The sequence below is a fragment of the Kryptolebias marmoratus genome, linkage group LG9 (genome assembly GCF_001649575.2).
Source record: "Kryptolebias marmoratus isolate JLee-2015 linkage group LG9, ASM164957v2, whole genome shotgun sequence".
In the NCBI taxonomy this organism is placed as follows: domain Eukaryota; kingdom Metazoa; phylum Chordata; class Actinopteri; order Cyprinodontiformes; family Rivulidae; genus Kryptolebias; species Kryptolebias marmoratus.
The window spans coordinates 739,008-747,352 of NC_051438.1; the positions used below are offsets into that span (position 1 = coordinate 739,008).

At 41.1% G+C, this 8,345-nt stretch overlaps 1 long non-coding RNA gene across 1 annotated transcript; it reads left to right on the top strand.

Moving 5' to 3' along the window:
- The first annotated feature begins 1,412 nt into the window (after positions 1-1,412).
- LOC108249768 lies at positions 1,413-2,353 on the top strand. The gene is made up of 3 exons (XR_001809235.3): positions 1,413-1,533; positions 1,608-1,671; positions 1,877-2,353. It is a non-coding gene; the product is annotated as an uncharacterized LOC108249768 (long non-coding RNA).
- Positions 2,354-8,345: the final 5,992 nt, after the last annotated feature.

An 8,345-nucleotide genomic window follows, 5' to 3' on the forward strand; every position in this document is an offset into this window, starting at 1 on the left:
GGGAAATCCTACCAATGGCTGGAAAAAGCTGGACTCAAGGACAGCACAGAGGCACTCATCCTGGCCGCCCAGGAACAGGCCCTAAACACCAGAGCAATAGAGGCTCAGATCTACCACACCAGACAAGACCCAAGGTGTAGGTTGTGTAAGGAGGCCCCTGAGACAGTCCAGCACATAACAGCAGGGTGCAAGATGCTGGCAGGGAAAGCATACATGGAACGACAACCAAGTGGTTCTGCACAGAACCCTCAAGCTCCCAGGCCTCTGGTAGAGGACCTGACCTCAGAGGATGAAAAAGAGACCACCCGCGGAGGGTGAGAAGGGAATTTTTTTTTAATATATAGATAGAGAGAGAGAGAGAGAGGCTGCTGCAAGGGGGAGCAATAGGTTATCACTGACAGCACTCACAACAAAGAGGTTTAATGGTTGTTGTGTTCTGAGGTTTACACAGTGAATCCATTATGTTGCTGTTACAGCTATTATTATTTATGGTCACTAGATGGCACTACTGTGACACTGTAGGTGACAAGAATGAGCGCTTCAGTACAGAGTTCACCGCATTCCTACATCATGCTGGTGAGCCTTCTACAGTGTTTTCAACATGGCAGAAAATGTTTAACAATTACATGCTCATCAGAGGGGAGTGGCTAGATCAAATCAAAAATAAATCAAATCAATTTTTTTTATAAAGCACATTTAAAAACAACACAATTGACCAAAGTGCTGTACATTAAGATAATAAGCAAAATAGTAAATAAAATAGGATAAAAACAGACATAAAACACTGTTAAACAACACAACTGGGCTCTGCGGGCCATTAAGACTAGCCTTATTTCATTTATAACCACCACAACAACATTTAAATCTCAGCAGTTGCTTTTCCTAGTGAAGTTTGTGTTCTCCACATGCATGCATAGGTTTGTTTGGTTTTTCCCATGGTACTCCAGTTTGCCTCCACAGTCTAAAAGCATGCATATTTGTTTAAATAACAATTCTAAATTGACCTTAGTTGTCAGTCTGCATCGCTGATAATTTTAAGTGTTTTTGTGTTGGCACTGGCATGGACAGGTGGCCTGGTCAGGGTGCATTTTACCTTTCTTCTGCTGACTCCTGGGATTTCTGGAAAAATTGTACAGGTACAGAAAATGAAATGAGCATGCCCTAGTGATGGTATGTTACTGGTATTGCTGGTAAGCTGAAATTCTTGAGGATGGTTACTTCATTTCTTCGTACAACATGTAAACATTAGAATGTATACTCAGAATCACTATATGCTTGTTTTTCTTGCTTGTAAATTTACCAGATACTTGGGACTGAAACCTTGGCCACTATGGTATTTTAACTTCTTGGCAACCAGTGTAATCCAGGGTGGAAAAACTGCCCTTAGTCCCGCCTTACTGCCCCATTGGTTAGAGTGACAGTCAGTCACAAAGGGCATGCAGCCAATTGACACACCTGAGGCAATTATTTAAGCTTGCTCCAGCTTTCCCTAGTCAGATGTGAGGGGGAGAGCTGGAGACAAAGGAGCTACAGGTTAGTGTTCTCAAACAATCAGTTTATCTCTGTTGTAATGCACTGTTTAACCTTATAATATAAAAATCATGTAGATCCAAGAAATCCAGTGAGTTTGGAGCCTTGGAGCTGCCATACTCTCATCTATTATTGGAATTGGTGAGTAGAGAGCACAATGTTTGTTGTTTAGTATGTGGGTGGCAGCAAATGTTAATTGTGATCATTAATTGTTGTAATCTAACTTTAAGATAATGAGATAAATGTTTTATTTGGTCTGACAGATTAGATATTGCATTTAGTTCTGTGTGAAATTGAAGTTAACTAGCCGGCTGGAAATTTATTGGTCCTGTTTATGTTAATACAGGCCAGGTGATCCCTTTTGTAGGGAATAAGATGGCGAGCTTCTGAAAACTGGCTGGAGCCAGGAGAACTTTAAGAATCACTCCCTACTGGTCTGGTCTGTATCATTTCCCCCCTCCATCTCATCATTCAGGCACATACTCTATTATCCACCTCTTCATCCAAAACAACTTGCGCTGGGACATTTTCAACTTAAATATCTGGATAACCCAACCATGGATTTCTGAATGTGTGTTGGTCAGACTTTGGACTGACCAGCGGGGAATTTAAGACCAATTGGGCACAAACAAATGAAGGATTGCTGCAGTACTGTGTATATATTTGTTTTTGTATTTATTTTGGATTTGATGTATGGCTGTTTTGTATTGTTTACTTTAATTTTGTCTAATACATGGTATTGAAAACAAAACAGTTATTTTGTGTCGTTCTATTGATTACTGACAACGGCTCCAGTAAACGAATTCTAGTCTTCTGATTTTCTTCCATCTAGTCCTTTTACACTTTAAATAGTGTTACATTAGCAAATCAAAAAGTCTGACAGAAACAGTACAGGCAAGTAGTAATAAGTTGTTTCAATAAGTATTGTCATCCTTAATAAAACAGGATGGTGGCTGTTATTATGTCATTGTTTAATAGGGTTATTAGTAAATTTGAATGCTTAATAAATGGGGTCACAAGCCTTTTAATTGATATTTTGAGTCAGAAGCCAAAAAACTTTTAAACGGTTTTAGAGCACAAAAGTTAACTACTTGTTTCCTTCCATCCAAATAACCAATTAACTCTTAATTAGTCATTATTAGGCATATTGAAATTTTTTTTCAAACTGGTTTTCATTTATAAAGAAATGTTCATAAACAAAACACACACTGACATTTAATTGTTTATTGTACATTAACAACAAACTAGTTAACTTGTAATTTGTGCTCCCAGATATGTTTTACATTTAAAGCTTGAGAATCCCTTTGAGCACCATGGGCTCTATTTTATGACACTAACTTATTTGATCGTTTTAATATTTGGCTCTGTTGTGAGTTAAATAGAGGTTAGATTGAGGGTGTCTCCATGTTGACATGAACGCAGGGTAACTAGTCCAAGAGCGAGACCAAAACCAGACGCAGAGACAACAGCTGAAGGTAAATGCAATTTATTTACAGGTGTCCAATGTATATACAGTGCGACAGGTTCGTGGAATGATCTGTGNAGATAAACTAAACAACTACTTGTTAAGGTTTTAAAATGGTGGCTAAATATAAAATGGTGATAAACACAAATCAGATTAAGATTTATTAATCAAATGTTAAATAAAGCCTGGGAGAATAAATACAATGCCTTCTATTCCACAACATTTAGATTATATGCAGAACTGTTGCTCTTCTTATGATTAAATGCTGTTTAAGTGAAAGCTTTGTCTTGTCTAATTCCACAATATACAAATTCTTTTACTTTTAAAGTGAGCCCTTTCTTTTCAATCTTTTCTTTTTTTTCTGAGCAAACCTATGCTTGGCCCCTCTTAAAAAGATTCAGGGAAAGTAGCTGAATCAGTTACTAGCATTGATTCTGGAACGATTCAGCTCTATAATTTGTCTGTACTGTTTTCTGCATCCAATGAACTTGGTGAGCAAGTACTTTCTTTGAACACAACAAATGGACATAAAGTAGAAAAATAAGTATCGATGTTAGAATGATTTTCTTACATTATTAATGTATATTTAATATTTTGTTCTATATATCAGCTTATCTTTCTCAATAAATGTACCTAATCTTTGTATTTCAAGCAACTGACACAGAACTTTTTTCTAAACTTTTTGAATGTTTAAATTCTACAAAATTAAACACTAAATTGAAACATTTCACAGATTAAATTAAAATAATAACTTGCCTTTAGCCCAACTTGTTTTCTTGGGAACAAAAGCTCCTGAAAAAATGTTTCTGTATCTCCTTTACCTTGATGGCCTCCACGAACACCAGTACCCACAAATGAGTTCTTTGGTTGCTACAGCAAAAGGCACTTTCTGACCACAAGTTTTGGAAGCTGCACTTGCAAAAGATCCCCTAAACTTGGCTCATTCAGATTTCAGGCCTCCTATCTCACCTGGGATTTTAGAAAAAGCCTTCTTGAGGTATTAGGAAAACATTGCAACTGAACTTGACAATTCTCTCCAGAGGACCTGTTTGGAACTAGCTTTCTAATGTTTTTTTCAGGCTTGGCCCAGCTGAACCCTAGAACCAAAGGCTCAATGACCAGGTGCTTGACAATCATTACTTAGGTGTTTTGGCATCAAATAGTGATGAAAAATTATCACTATTTGTTTCATGAATATGCACTGATTCATGAAACAAATAGTGAAGAAAAGTTCGAATAAACACATCTCAATGCATATTCTGCGCTTACCACCAAAATAAGTTTTGCTGTTTTTTTTAACATTTATTTTATTGGCTTCAGTTGAATTATTTTTGTTGTTGTTCTATCGATAGTCTAGGTACCACTTTTTAAATAATGGCATGTAATGATAAAGTAAAATGAGTGAAAATATGCTGGCTTTTGTTTAGTACTTTGTGTGATTAAGCCAGGGGTTTCCAGAACATCATGGCTCAGACAAATATCTGTGAGAGTATTCTTTCTGTGCTGATGTGTATATTAGACTCCGAAGTTGAAGCTGTTGTGAGTGGCGTCCTGGTTCTGCACTGTCATCACTGCAGCCCTCCCTGCACAGCAGAGCTCATTTATAAAATAACCAACCAGCCCAGATTCACAGCCCGTGTGTGTGTGTTTGCCCATGCAAGCACTTGTGTGTATCCCACCAGCCCAGATTTACAGCACATCCCCTCATTCATCATATGAGATCGAGGGAGATCAGGAGGGGAAGCGAAAGAGAGACAGATAGTGCAGCCTCTTCTTTTCTAGTTTGAGTAACAGGGAACATGCATTAGATTAACTGTGCTACTAATTTGGTCATTGTGTTAAACAGTGCTGAAATGCTTCATCTGTACTTCTTGAGTAGCATAGCCAGATCCAAAATCATTTGGTTGCAAAATTTACCAGGAAATAGATACTATAGCTCAGGTGCCATCACTGTTAATCTGAAAAAAACTAATGAATTATTCGGGCTTAAAAAAAACATGTCAAAATGTAATACATTAATAGTTTTTATATGAAACTTTGCTTGGGGGGGTTATGTATTTTCTGACTGAAAAACTAGTTCATGCATTTATCACTTTTAGATGGGACGACTGAAACTCCTTTTTTATCAGGATGTTCAAAAAACTAGTAGTTGATCCAAAATGCTGCTGCCAGAGTTCTAATGAGAATTAGGAGTGACCAGATTTCCTAAATTATTGGCTCCTCGTAAAATTCAGAATATAATTTAAAATCTTACTTCTAACATACAAAGTTCTCAACATCCAAGCTTCATTCCATATTAAAGATCTTATTGTTCCATGTTTTCTTAACAGAGCACTTTGCTCTCAGACTGGAACCAAGCTCCATTTTATCAGTGAGGGTGACACTCTGTCTAGAGTTGGACTAGAGTTAAGACCTAGTTATGGTTGTTTTGGGTTTCCTGAGCTATCCCTTTGTTATGCCGCGATAGGCTTAGACTGCTGGAGGACAAATTGACCACATTTCCTCAGCCTTTCCTTTTCCTGCTCTCCATGTTTGTAATTATTGCTACCAATAAACCTGGATTCCATTTTCTTTCTGTAGAAACCATGCCTGGCCCAATAATTCTGTGTTTGTCTGTGTTTCTTTCCTGCATGCCTAACCTCCAGCCTGTTGAACGGTTATCTGCTCATCGTGGTTCTGGTTTTGCTAAAGGTTTAATGAAGCCTAGGCGTAAATTCAGACTGGAAGACCTGCTTCAGCCTCACCTGCATCTAATCGCTGCGTCGAGCACCTCCATTCCAGCCAATCAGCATCAGACCGTGCCTCCATCCCAGCCCATCATCGTCCGACCGTGCCTCCAGCGTATCCAATCAGCGAGCAAGCCTTCGTTTAAAAGGACCTCCATCATGGCCCCATCCGTTCGCCGGCCGAACTTCAGAAAAGTCGGCGCGCGTTCCAAATGTCAGACTTCGAGCCAGATAACCATCCTCCAACTACCATCAGTGAAAAGCGGACCGTAAATCCTCCGCTTCCCCAGCTGAGCGCTGCAGGGGCCGTCCTTCATCCGCTTAAACTTCGCCTCCCGCCTCACCTGGGCCGTCAGCTCAAAGTCCTCCCGTATCAGCCGCATCAAGCCGGAAATCCGTCTCCTCGTCTGCCGCCCCTTCTTCAGGCCACCATCCATCATCTTTCCGTCTTCTGCCGACATTCATCCTCTCTCCCCTACGTTCGTTGCCTCTACAGACACGCTCCAGTGCTTCATCTCCACGCTTTCAGCTGGTTTGCAAGAGCGCGCTTCTGCCGGCCCTGCCACGTCATCACCACCGCTCACTTCCGCACCTGTCAGCTCTCAGGCCGCACTCAGGACCCCTGTAGCTCTCCTTCGCTAATGCCCACTCCGGGCCATCCATAGGGTAAGACGTACTCGCTCACGACTCATTCACTGCTCCAGGTCATAATTTTAATATTCAAAAAAAAAAAAGCTGACGGCTGTCACATCAATTTGGCTGCACACATTCAGGAGGACGAACTGTCATGTTTGTGGCAGTGATATAGAGAGGATGTTTAATCTTAAAGCTTTCAATTTTCATTAATTGTTTCAAACGAGGCATTGAGTATATAAATGACATCATAGGGATGGTTAGGTGTACTGCATTATTAGTAGGGATTCGCCCATCATAGCACTAATATTTCTTCTCTTTTTAGCGACTGCAGCAGTAATCTCCTTTCATGGGTTTTGAGTCATTTGATTGTTGAGCCATCTGATTATCTTTGTCATTTCTCACAGAGGGATCATATAAACGCTGATTCAGGCGAACCAGCTCCGCTAGACCAACAAAATTGTCCATTTCGAATGAAGTGCAGCACTCCTTTTTGGTGGTCCACGCCAAGTAAAGAAAAAAATAAAATAAATATTATAATAATAATGATAGTAATAATTTTGTGTGGTGCATGATCACACTCCGCGACAGAACGTGGGGCCTTCACGCAGGGGCAGAGATGGCGCAATTGTGTCACTGTTGATGTGCGCGGTGTTCAACATATCAAGTATAAATCCAGCTTTTCGCGCTCATGCACTCAAACATTTCACCCAGGCTGTGCGCAAAAAATACCGCAGGGGCAGTATATTAATTCGGCGTCCATAGTTTTAACTTCCCCCGAAGTCGACCAACATGTCTCATTGACTGACAGTGTTAGTGCTATTCCGAACTTGTCTGACCAACGCCTTCAAAAGACCTCTCAATCGGGCGTTTCTAGCAGTTTGTTTTCAGAGACGTGATTCGTTTTGTCTATCCTGATCGCAGAATCGAAATGAGTGCTTACCTGCCTCTCATCACTGGTTTTGATCTAAAATACGGTAGATCCATTCTTCATTAACATCACAAAACATCTGCTACCAAAGCTGCCACAGCCCTCTCCGGACTGGGGATTGAGACGCACACTCTCTCACACATGGAAGGTACACATTAAAGGTTCGTTAAGGGAAAAAAAAAAGGTTAAAATTATTTTTTTGGCAGTCTGACGGTGCAAAACACAAAAAATTAATGGCTCGCAGCAGTGCTCGCGACTCTCACTCACCTCGCATAAAAGGACCGTAGCAACAAGCTCACGTTGGCTCACGTACTCCACCCTTTAGTGCAGCAGAGTGCTGCCCTGCCTTCCCCCGTGCCTTTTCATCGCCTGCCTCCCCTGACCGCACGTCCCTGCTTTAGATTGGTCTATACCAGACACAAAAATTCTAATCATGCTCACCCGGGCAGTTTCCTGCCACCTCCGTGGTTCAGTGGGTCATCAGAGCACGTTCTGCCATCCTCTCCCTTTAAAACCCGGTCTTTCTGTCCATGAACCTGCTCAGCCTTCTCCAACATTCAGCCACTCGATTGCCACAGAAGGAGGGTGGAGATTTTAACATGCCCATCTGTATTAATTTTAATGAAAGTGTTTGTTCATTCCCCACTTGCGCTTTTCTCCATGTATTCAGCCACTGCAAAGATGCCCATTCAAAGTCAGTTTGCCCCCGCCGCACGTTCCATCAACAGTCATTGCGAGTCCAGGACCTGTTCATCCTGCTGTTCCATCCTAGCTTTTGAGCTAATCTGCCCAGTGATGGGAACAGCATCTCCTTTATGATGATGTCATTCTCTCCTCTGATTCCCTACAATTTTACACGGACGCCGCTCCGTCCTCAGGTTCTGGGGGTCTTTTCAGGGCAGCTAACTGAATGGCCCCCTTCATTTCCCCCAGTCCGAGGCTTCAGCTCGTTTGTGATCGTTCCCATCGCTATTGCCCATGGGAGAATCATGGGAAATCGAAGCGCATTGTCGCTTTTAAGATAACTCTGCTGCGGTACAAGCATTAATAAAGGCTCACT